Genomic DNA, 13107 nt, shown 5'->3' with positions numbered 1-13107 from the left:
AGTCAGTCATAACAGTGCAACGACACTTCAGGACGAAATTCAACAGAGATCCACTAACTGCTAACTCCATTCGGCGATGGTATGCGCAGTTTAAAGCTTCTGGATGCCTCCGTAAGGGGAAATCAACGGGTCGGCCTGCAGTGAGCGAAGAAAAGGTTGAACGCGTGCGGGCAAGTTTCACGCGTATCCCGCGGAAGTCGACGGATAAAGCAAGCAGGGAGCTAAACGTACCACAGCCGACGGTTTGGAAAATCTTACGGAAAAGGCTAAAGCAGAAGCCTTACCGTTTACAATTGCTACAAGCCCTGACACCCGATGACAAAGTCAAACGCTTTGAATTTTCGACGCGGTTGCAACAGCTCATGGAAGAGGATGCGTTCAGTGCGAAACTTGTTTTCAGTGATGAAGCAACATTTTTTCTTAATGGTGAAGTGAACAGACACAATGTGCGAATCTGGGTGGTAGAGAATCCTCACGCATTCGTGCAGCAAATTCGCAATTCACCAAACGTTAACGTGTTTTGTGCAATCTCACGGTTTAAAGTTTACGGCCCCTTTTTCTTCTGCGAAACAAACGTTACAAGACACGTGTATCTGGACATGCTGGAAAATTGGCTCATGCCACTACTGGAGACCGACAGCGCCGACTTCATCTTTCAACAGGATGGTGCTCCACCGCACTTCCATCACGATGTTCGGCATTTCTGAAACAGGAGATTGGAAAACCGATGGATCGGTCGTGGTGGAGCTCATGATCAGCAATTCATGTCATGGCCGCCACGCTCTCCCGACTTAACCCCATGCGATTTCTTTCTGTGGGGTTATGTGAAAGATTCAGTGTTTAAACCTCCTCTACCAAGAAACGTGCCAGAACTATGAGCTCGCATCAACGATGCTTTCGAACTCATTGATGGGGACATGCTGCGCCGAGTGTGGGAGGAACTTGATTATCGGCTTGATGTCTGCCGAATCACTAAGGGGGCACATATCGAACATTTGTGAATTCCTAAAAAAACTTTTTGAGTTTTTGTATGTGTGTGCAAAGCATTGTGAAAATATCTCAAATAATAAAGTTATTGTAGAGCTGTGAAATCGCTTCAATCATTTGTAATAACCCTGTATATATAATCGGGCTCCTAAGTGCGTTGAATCACGCTTCAGTTATTATGATACTCTGAGTGCAGTGGGCGTCGTGAGTTAGTTATGAAGCAGTAAATTAAATACTGGAAGTTACAATTATGAAAATAACAAATGAATAATTAATTATGTTTGACGTCGTTGATGACCAGGAGGAATATTATGAGCTGATTCATTTTACAAACACAGTATACTGTAAAGCAATAACTTCCTGTTTGAATACAACACTGCTAAAGAGCCGTTCTTGAGGCATCTGGAATCTAAGCTGAGACGTAACTGCACTGCGACATGATCTGCTGTCGACCACGCTCATCGTCAAGATAACTGTCAGATATGTGCTTCGTCGACAGATTGGTTGGAATTGCAAAGTAGGTGCCCTGACCTGGATTTTTGTCGATGTCTTCAATAACTGCTGTGTCAGCCATGGAAAGACATACAGACTCTACTATTTCTTCTGATTTTCCTGCTCCAAGCAACTCACTGCTTGGGAAAAGATGGCACTACGCAACAGCAAGGAAAGTTGCTAACAGATAGTCAATTAGCAAGTGGAGGAATCGAAGGTAGCCAATCATATGTCAGTACACAGGCCGAGAAAATTTTACGGCTTGTTAGAAGAGAGATTTATCTATTATGGGACAGTTTACTGGGAGGCGTCAGGAGAGGCACTTCAGTAGCTGCTGCGAGATCACATATGGCTTTCGTCATGAGTGTAACCGATAACAGTCAGCGAGGGTCATCGCAAATGCTGCAGATACACAACAGTCAGTCACTACCTGATGCTCTTTTATTTATTTATTCATCCAGGGGGCGTCTCATAATAATGCAGTATTTGTCATCGTAATACAATGAAAATACGTAGCTCAAATGTACAAAGGCATTAGAATATATAAGAGTGTTTTCATGACAATAATGTAGTCAATGGTACACCAGGAAACTTAGTAGAGAGGAAAAATGAAACCTTCAAGGATGTGTAACGTGTTTTTAATTTCGTCACTGATGCACCTTGAAGATGGCTGTGCGGTTATCAGCCAAAATATCGGAAGAAGAAATATTACAGTTCTGGATGCACGCCCCAAACGGTGATGGAACAAAGTCCTCAGAAATGTTTCCAATTGGGCAATATGTAATGTAATAAATAAACGCTGAACATAAAGAAAACAAACAGTGTGCCTTCAGCACAAAAAGGGAACACAAGTCTGTCGCATTAAGCATTTATGGTAAACCTACAGATTGTGTAACAAACACAAAAAGATTTCGAGTGATGAATATTAGCTGCCAGTTAACGTGGAATGAATAGACGAAGATAGCTGCAAATAGAATGCCCTTCATAACAGGTGGCATGTCTTAGTAATCGTTACCCTTTCTTGTAGTAAATAAACAAACGCCGTATGGATCACAACTTTTTATTTACGAGCAACCGGTTTCAATCTGCGTTCAGGTCACCTTCAGGTCTGGCGCCGCTAAGTGCAGTTTGTCAACGTTGTGGGAAGAAAAAAAAAAGTTGACAAACTGCGGCTCCAGACGTAAAAACGACCTGAGCGCAGATTGGAAACGGTTGTCGGTGAGTAAAAAGTTGAAATCCAGATGTGTTTGTTTATTTATCAAAAAGAATGTCAGCAGTATTTTATGTTCTTGTGTTCTGTCATCAGTGCGTAAAAGGTAATGTTTGTTGGTGACATACCGTTCCTACTACACTCAGTTCTTAGCTGTGGAATTCTTTTCTGGGGATCAAAGGCAGAAAACATAGAAATAATTTTTAAACAGCAGAAACAGGTCATCAGTCCCCTAGAACTCAGAACTACCTAAACCTAACTAACCTAAGGACATCACACACATCCATGCCCGAGGCAGGATTCGAACCTGCGACCGTAGCAGTCGCGCGGTTCCGGACTGAAGCGCCTAGAACCGCTTGGCCACCGCGGCCGGCAGAGAAGGATCCAAAAATAATAACTAAATATAGTAGTGAGGCTCGTTGTATAGAACTAGTTAAAAAAACTGGGTCTCCTTACTGCAGCAAATGAGTACATCTAGCAATCTGTCATGTATATCAAAGAAAACATTAGGTTTTGAGTAATAGTTCTACAAATAATCATGGAACAAGAGCCAGTTAGGACTTTCATTTAGCTACTTTCGATCAGCTCGTAATGTATCTATGTAATCGGTACATGCATTCCCGGTCTCGTCTGCAATCACTGATAAGCGTAATTGATAAACTCTCTATGGTCCAGTCTAATCTTGAATGTGAACAGCTAAAAGATAGTACAGATCAGGTAATTTCGTCCCTATTTATGAATTTAAACACTGCGTTACCACGTCACTGTGGGAAGTATTAATGTGCTGGTCGATTTTATAGCTTGTTTATTGTTTCGCTCTTTATAAATTCTAAAGAAGTATGACACAACATTACGTTGCACGGGTTGCAAAGCCTTGCCGTGTGGGATGACATGAAATCATGACACGGCGGACTCTAGAACGCTTGACCGGAAAACCATTTCCTGGGAGATGAGGTCACTGTGAAGAAAATATGGCGGAATAACAGTCTTGTAAAACTGAACTCGACCACAAGAGATAGTCCTCAAATAGGTAAGAAAATTCTGCAAGCCTTTTAAAAGCATTTTGAACATGTCTCCATAAGAAACATATTATAGTTATCCTAGCGTTTTTACCACAGTCAAAGCTGGATAAATAATCAAGAGACGGCCAAATATTAACATTACGTGAACTTACACGAAGGACTGGGCGAGCCTACAAGTACACTATGTGATCAACAGTATTCGGACACCCTCAAAAACATACGTTTTTGATGTTAGGTGCATTGTGCTGCCACCTATTGCCAGCTACTCCACATCAGCGACCTCAGTAGTCATTAGACATCGTGAGAGAGCAGAATGGGCCGCTCCGCCGAACTCACGGACTTCGAACGTGGTCAGGTGATTGGGTGTCATTTGCGTCATACGTCTGTACGCGAGATTTCCACACTCCTGAACATCCATAGGTCCACTGTTTCCGACATGTTAGTGAAATGGAAACGTGAAGGGACACGTATGGCACAAAAGCGTACACGCCGACCTCGTCTGTTGACTGACAGAGACCGCCGACAGTTGAAGAGGGTCGTAATGTGTAACAGGCAGACATCCATCCAGACCATCACACAGGAATTCCAAATTGCATCAGGATCCACTGCAAGTACTATGACAGTTAGGCGGGAGGTGAGAAAATTTGGATATCATGGTCGAGCAGCTACTCACAAGCCACACATCACGCCGGTAAGTACCAAACGACACCTCGCCTGGTGTAATGAGCGTAAACACTGGACGATTGAACAGTGGGAAAACGTTGTGTGGAGTGACGACTCACGGTACACAATGTGGCGATCCGATGGCAGGTCGACGGTATGGCGAATGCCCGGTTAACGTCATCTGCCAGTGTGTGTAGTGCCAATAGTAAAATTGCGATGCAGTGGTATTAATGGTCTGGTCGTGTTCTTCATGGAGGGAGCTTGCACCCCTTGTTGTTTCGCGTGGCACTATCACAGCACAGGCCTAAATTAGTGTTTTAAGCACCTCCTTGCTTCCCACTGTTGAAGAGCAATTCGGGGGTGGCGTTTGCTTCTTTCAACACGATCGAGCACCTTTTCATAATGCACGGCCTGTGGCGGAGTGGTTACACGGCAATAACATCCCTGTAGTGGACTATTCTGCACAGAGTCCTGACCTGAATCCTACAGAACACCTTTGGGATGTTTTGGAACGCGGACTTCGTGCCAGGCCTCACCGACCGACATCGATACCTCTCCTCAGTGCAGCACTCCGTGAAGAATGGGCTGCCATTCCCCAAGAAACCTTCCAGCACCTGATTGAACGTATGCCTGCGAGAGTGGAAGTTGTCATCAAGGCTAAGGGTGGGCCAACACCATATTGAATTCCAGCATTACCGATGGAGGGCGCCACGAACTTGTACGTCATTTTCAGCCAGGTATACGGATACTTTTGATCACATTATGTAGTACCTTATGCTGATTTCAGTGCAGTGCCCATACATTAGAGTGTAGTAGATACTACCGACAGCTGGAGAATCCGCCGTTGCCATGCAGCGGTAGGACGTCGTATATCCTGCACAGACATCCATCCATTTAGCTAAGCTGCAGCTATGCTATTTCGCATCCAGCAACTCAAGTTAATTGTAAAATACCGGAAAATTCAGCCCACAGTAGTACAAAGAAGATCCAAATAGGTTAAAAATGTGTTCTCACGCCTCATGTAGTCGTACAATAAAAGTCCTATTAGACTAATCTTAGACAAGCCTGTCAGTTTTGACTGGTCATCACTATTGCCCATGTTTTTTTGTGTTAATATGAGGACACAGTTTAGTTAAATTGTTCTCTCCTCCGTTTCCAATGTAACACAATTCGATATTTGGTGTGTTGGTTGAATTTTATAGATATACGTACACGTTTTTATAAAGTATCAGACCAATAATAGCTGAAACATCTTTTAAAATAATAGAGCCTCTTTGTTGTACTTTTTTACATTTCAAGTACACTGTGAAGACATGGTTAGTAACTGTATTTCCCATCTTAACTGTAACAAATAGGAGACTAAAACTATTTGTACTGCTGTAGGTTTCTATTACGATACTGTACATTTTATTATTACATTATCTGCAACTGTAATTAGGAAACTAAGATTTTTTTAAAGACTGGGTAAGAAAATTATTTCGCACATACATTTTATTTCAACTGGAGTATGAAAGGAGAACCGGAAACTGTGTTCACTATCTTAAGTGTAACATTGAACAGTGGACCAAACTGGTTTGTAATACTGTACTTCTCTACTTATAATAAAAAGAAGTAGTGTTTGTATTGCTGTGGTAGAGAATGTGCATGTATATTATCCATCACGTGCCATGCCAGAATATAATATCCAAGGAACTGACTCACAATATTCTTATTGTTAGAAATTCCGTCACATTCGCCATATAACCATGTATAAACATGAAACATATATATATCTTTGGCTGGGCTGTGTGATCCTAAGGATGCAGTATCGCAAAATCACTACCGTTGGTTCAGCATGTAAAAGACATCAGCTGATTGAAGCTCTGGGTTCTTTGCAACCGCCCAGTGACAATGGAAACTTGCCAGCTGTAAGGCACGCAGTGGTGGTGTGAGACGGTTCGTGCAGGTGGCGTGGTAAGGTTCTGATCAGAAATATCCGGCACCCACATATCATTCCAAACGGACCAGTAGACCTCACGGGAGGCGGGCCCACGGGCATAAAAGAGCCGCCGGAGTGTAGTTCGTCGTCAGCAGAGAAGCCGCAACAGCGCAACTGGTCGGCCAGAAGAGCTGAGTCACTTAGGGCGTGCGGCAGTCACTGGATCACTGGGTGTCACCTGAGAACCAAGTCCATCAGGGCCGCGTCAGTCCTTCTGAAGCTGCCCAGGGCGACTGTTGGATGTCATTGTGAAGCGGAAACGCGAAGGAACAACCACAGATAAACCAAAAACCTGACATACGTTTTATACTGACGTCTGTGGAAGGTGGCTGCAAAAGTTGCATGAAGTCGGCTGAAGGAATCACTCGCGACTTCCAAAATGTTGCTAGCAGTCCACTAGCCAATATGCAATTGTCAAGCAGCTACTCACAAGTCACATATTTCCGTAGTAACGCTAAGTGACACTTGAGAGAGTGAAAAAGCGCCACCGCTAGACATTGAATGACTTCAGAAATGAGTGAACTGAACTGTTTGGCAAATGCTTGCACAACGATATCTGTTGTCAGTTGTGATATTATTGGATTTCAGACATTTTGCATTTGAGAAAAGGACAACCATCGAGCTGTAGTTTGTAATGAGACTAAGCATGACAACGCGAGAATAAAGAAAGGAAATCTGTTTATAACGTGCGCCTATACCAAGACGCGCGGCCAGCGTTTAAAAGGTACTTTTAAACACTATGAGTCCCTGGGCGCAGATATTTAAAATCATTGCCGCAGCGCTTGATAGCAAGAAGCTGCGAAACAGAAGAAAGAACAATTTATCATTTGTTAGGAAAATTCTAGAGTCTTTATAGTTAGTTGTACTTCTGGTCGCCGATATGTTAACATGTACTTCATTACCTTTGATGTTTGGTAGCCGACTTGTTAAGACGTGTTGTGTAGCACCGCTACAAGTTATATTTCATTTAGTGTGAAAAACCACGTTATCACCAAGAAAACAAAAACGCTTTTGTAAACCTTGAGACGATAAAAAATACTTACGCACACGCAAGGACATTTAATTTTTACAAAATATCACACATACAAAAGCAGCGATTGTTGGACTGCTCCATGTATGAGAAAAACATAAAAATGTAAGTTTTGTATTCATTGTAAATTTGTTAATGTTTATAGTTTAACGCCTTTGTTCTTTGAGAATATATTGATGCTTCACTGTACAGAAAATCTATGCTTATTCTTTTCTTTAAATTAATCACAAATAATGTTTATGTTTAAATGAACTTTGTTACAGGTTCGCTCTTTATCGCGGTGTCTCGATTATATTTGGGAGACCATTAATGTGTTCAGTTTCCGGTCTGACAACCTTTTTTTTACAAAATTTCACTGTTTTGCATTTTTTTTATTATTCAAATAGGTCCCTTAGGTAATTTCATTGAAGAGTCTGATTGCGTGAAAGCAATCCGGGTGAAGAGGTCATTTGAGAAACTAATTTCGCGCAATCAATCTGTACGTCTCCTGAACACAATCGAGAACCGACGCATCGACGATCATTCATTAATTTTTCTCTCTTTCCAAGTCGTACCAAAAAACGGCCAAGGAAAACTGCCGTGAGTACGCAATCTAGTGTTAAAGGTTTCATTCTTTATCTTGCCGGCAAACATTGCCATAAATTATCATCATCAATGTTATATTTGGTTAAATGAGAAAAGCAAAAACCTTTTAACGCTAGACAGTGTAGTGGCAACAATGAAGTACGAAGGAGGTGCTGTAACGGTATGTGTATATTTTTCGTGTTTGGGCTGTGGTCCCCTTACTACGGTTAACAAAACAGAAAATATGGACTGGTATGAAAACAATTTACACCATCGTGTACATTCAACAACAGTTCGGAGACAATGATTGACAGAATGACAATGCACCCTGTTCTAAAGCATCATCTGTGAGGCAATGCTTCGTGGACTATAACATTCCTGAAATGAACTGGCCTGCCAGAGACAGGACTCGAACCCAATCAAACAGGTCTGAGATAGTTAGAACGTCGACTTTTCTCCAGACCCTAGCGTCCAATATCACTACCTTCTCGAGTTTCGGATCTTGAAGCATGCGAGGCCATTTGTCCACAGACACTGAGAAACCTCGTTGAAAGTGTCCACATCAAAATTCAAGACGTCACACACCAAATATTGATCACCAATAATAGGTACCTGAATGTCCATGATCTTACAGTGTACGTGTATAGGCCGACTAAAGATGATCATGTTATTGAAACCGGGTTCGACAAATTAAGTCGACAGAACACTGAAGCTATGGGGTACCGTTCGGATAAATACCGGCTGATCAAAAAGTCAGTATAAATTTGAAAACTGAATAAATCACGGAATAATGTAGATAGAGAGGTACAAATTGACACACATGTTTGGAATGACACGAGGTTTTATTGGAACCAAAAAGACTACAAAATTCAAAAAATGTCCGGCAGATGGCGCTTCATCTGATCAGAATAGCAATAATTAGCATAACATAGTAAGTCAAAGCAAAGATGATGATCTTTACAGGAAATGCTCAATATGTCCACCATCATTCCTCAACAATAGCTGTAGTCGAGGAATAATGTTGTGAACAGCAATGTAAAGCATGTCCGGAGTTATGGTGAGGCCTTGGCGTCGGATGTTGCCTTTCAGCATCCCTAGATATGTCGGTCGATCACGATACACTTGCGACTTCAAGTAACCCCAAAGCCAATAATCGCACGGTCTGAGGTCTGAGGACCTGGGAGGCCAAGCATGACGAAGGTGGCCGCTGAGCACACGATCATCACCAAACGACGCGCGCAAAAGATCTTTCACGCGTCTAGCAATATGGGGTGGAGCGCCATCCTGCATAAACATCGTACGTTCCGGCAGGTGTTTATCAGCCAGGCTGGGGATGATGCGATTCTGTAACATATCGGCGTACCTCTCACCCGTCACGGTAGCAGTTTTGCTGTCCAGCGCCATCTGTCGGACATTTTGTGAACTTTGTTTTTTTTTGTTCTAATAAAACCCCATGTCATTCCAAGCATGTGTGTCAATTTTTACATCTCTATCTACATTATTCCGTGGTTTATTAAGTTTTCAAATTTATACTGACTTTTTGATCACCCTGTATTTTCATTAAGGTCAGCAGTGGAACCGTGTGTTCCGAAAGCGCATAAAGAAAGCGCTGCGCTCATCTAAGTCCGATGTGGCAGCAGAAATCGCTAATATCATGTATGTTTTATGACTATGCTTCATGAAGCCAAACCCACTCACTTAATTTGTTCGATGGCTGTAATGACCTCGCGCAGGAATTGTCTCAGGAAGGGGGTTAGCTCTCTGGTGTCATTGTTGACTATCATAGCTTTCATTCTCTGGTACTAGATACACTGTGCAGCAAAAAACCTAATTACATCTATAGTAATAAAATTTAAAATAAATACTCGTAATTGTTGACAGATAGTGTCAAAGTAAGTTTAGAAGTGTAACATTAGCATTACTTTCGGATGTAAGGTGCTAGAAAGAAGCACACCTCAAGGGCACGAAACGCCGTATTGCCAACGCAACACACTACATTCATATCATAATGAAAAGCCATGTATGATTTAGTATGTTATGTTATCTATATATTTTATCATAGTAGCGTCAGTATTTTTTACACTTACCTAGTATTTTCCGTAAGTATTCTTTCGCTTATCTCCACCGGTTTTTTGAGACATTGGTATACAATATGGTGTTATCTATGGTTGTGTTATGACTCTTGGATTTCCGTCAACTAAGAACCCTACTTCCTACCAGCAGTCTAATTGATATTATATGCAACTTCAGGTTTAGAAATTCACCATCGCGGCCGTCGGTACGATTGCTCCCTCTATCGAAATGTACTACGGCGGATTCCCGGTCATTCGCATGATTACTTGTTTATCGTAGAGGTCAGCAGATTCTACTCCGTTCCCTATAATTTTCAGCTTCAAGGAAACTACAAGTGTTACACAGTGTGAAATAAGCTGCCAGCATTGGCGTTCGTGTGCCTTTGCGTTGCGATGTGTTATCATTTGTTGTTTGTGGGACAGGATGCATCTTCCCCAGTTTGAAATTGCATACTTCATTGATGGATTGTAGGGTTATTAATATCAGGGACTGTGTCGCATATAAGATGTATTAGCCAAAGTGAGAAGGAATGCCGTAAATAGCCCTGTCAAACCAAAGTAATAATTTTGCCTTACGTCGATGAGTTGTGCTATACGATTAAATAATTTAACAAACCTCGTTGTCTGTTACGTTTTCGGTTCTTATGATACGTTCAGAAAACGTTTCACGTATGTACACGTTACGTGCCGCACCGTTTAGATTCTGTTTCTGTCACTGACACAAGAGGACTCCATCCTGCCGTCTTAGTTTTTATATTGGCCAATACGATTCTACATTGTATTGTCTGATCCCTTAGTGAGTCTTACCACCTACATCTACATCTACATTTATTCTCCGCAAGCCACCCAACGGTGTGTGGCGGAGGGCACTTTACGTGCCACTGTCATTACCTCCCTTTCCTGTTCCAGTCGCGTATGGTTCGCTTGAAGAACGACTGCAGGAAAGCCTCCATGGGCGCTCGAATCTCTCTAATTTTACATTCGTGATCTCCTCGGGAGGTATAAGTAGGGGGAAGCAATATATTCGATACCTCATCCAGAAACGCACCCTCTCGAAACCTGGACAGCAAGCTACACCGCGATGCAGAGCGCCTCTCTTGCAGTTTGCTAAACTTGAGTTTGCTAAACATCTCCGTAACGCTATCACGTTGCCAAATAACCCTGTAACGAAACGCGCCGCTCTTCTTTGGATCTTCTCTATCTCCTCCGTCAACCCGATATGGCACGGATCCCACACTGATGAGCAATACTCAAGTATAGGTCGAACGAGTGTTTTGTAAGCCACCTCCTATGTTGATGGACTACATTTTCTAAGGACTCTCCCAATGAATCTCAACCTGGTACCCGCCTTACCAACAATTACTTTTATATTATCATTCCACTTCACATCGTTCCGCACGCATACTCCCAGATATTTTACAGAAGTAACTGCTACCAGTGTTTGTTCCGGTATCATATAATCATACAATAAAGGATCCTTCTTTCTATGTATTCGCAATACATTACATTTGTCTATGTTAAGGGTCAGTTGCCACTCCCTGCACCAAGTGCCTATCCGCTGCAGATCTTCCTGCATTTCGCTACATTTTTCTAATGCTGCAAGTTCTCTGTATACTACAGCATCATCCGCGAAAAGCCGCATGGAACTTCCGACACTATCTACTAGGTCATTTATATATATTGTAAAAAGCAATGGTCCCATAACACCCTCCTGTGGCACGCCAGAGGTTACTTTAACGTCTGTAGACGTCTCTCCATTGATAACAACACCTGTGTGTTTCCGTTGCTTTTGCCTAGTAATCCATTTATTTCGTCAGATTTTAGGGCCATATTTGAAAATATGGTACATTGTAGACACTAACCCGTAGCTTTCAGCTTCCGATAAGTATTTACAAGATTGCTTATCACATGGAATACATCGAAACTGGAATATTTCTCAGTTTAATGGAATTAATGTCTGATCACTTCTAAAAGTAATTGCAGATACTTCGATTTACTGCATTTATGTTCAGATATGACAAAAATGTGTTTATTGAATTCAGTAACCTGAAGATATTGCATTGTAGTGCCGAAATCAATATCAGATAAAGTAAGATCTTCAAATCCAGCGGAAGGATTCATCCACACTCAAATAAAAACATAGTAACAGCTGACGTCCCCCTGACAATCTAATGGTGAATATAAAAGGGGCGATCAAAAAGTTTCCGTTCGAAGACCGTACAATCAGGTATCGCTATGCCGAACAGACATTAAGACAATCACTCCACCGACGCACTAGATTTCAAATACCCATTTGGTACAACAGTGTGCCCTACTGTGGGTAGAAGTCCTTAACTGGCTGCTGCGCATCCTCGTCCGACATCAATCGTCGACACTTTAAGTCCCTTTTTAAGGGACCGCAGGCGTGACAGTCGCATGGGGTGACTTCAGGGCAATACGGCAGGTACTCGAGTCCCACTCGCTTGAGTTGGCGTAACTTCTGCCGGCCTCCCAGGTCGACTGGCGTCTTGTAGCCAATCATGACCAGCAAAGAACTTGGCGCACCATTCCACAATGGCGGTTTCCGACAGGCTAGCCACCCCGTACACATTATTCATTCTCCGATGACTGTCTGCCAGCGTTTATCCTGCAGCAGCCAAGAAAATAGTAACGACAGAACATGCTCACTTATATGGCATGTGCACTGTACCAAAAATTTCAGAGCTTAGCCAACTTAACTTCATTGTCCATTACATTCTTTCAGTTAATGGAAACTCACAAGTGTAATTAGCTTACCTAAAAACCTGCTAAATACATATACCAGTAACTTTGTTATCATTTTTTGTGTGTAAACATATACATGATTGATAACTTACTGATAAAGTGCAAGGTGGCGCAGGGGAACGGGAAATTTTGAACGTTACAGTTGGCAGCACTGTAGCGCCGGCAGATGTTCGAAACTTTGCACAATATGTGAACGCATTGACATTTAGTAATCATGGAGAATTGGACTGGTGCGGAACGTGCAGTAGCTGTGAGAGCGTTTTACAGAAATGGTGATAGTGCGACTGCCGCACAGAGAACATTTCGACAGCATTACGAGCTTGGAC

Source organism: Schistocerca americana, chromosome 1 (assembly GCF_021461395.2).
Source record: "Schistocerca americana isolate TAMUIC-IGC-003095 chromosome 1, iqSchAmer2.1, whole genome shotgun sequence".
Lineage (NCBI taxonomy): Eukaryota > Metazoa > Arthropoda > Insecta > Orthoptera > Acrididae > Schistocerca > Schistocerca americana.
This window is presented reverse-complemented; position numbering follows the sequence as displayed.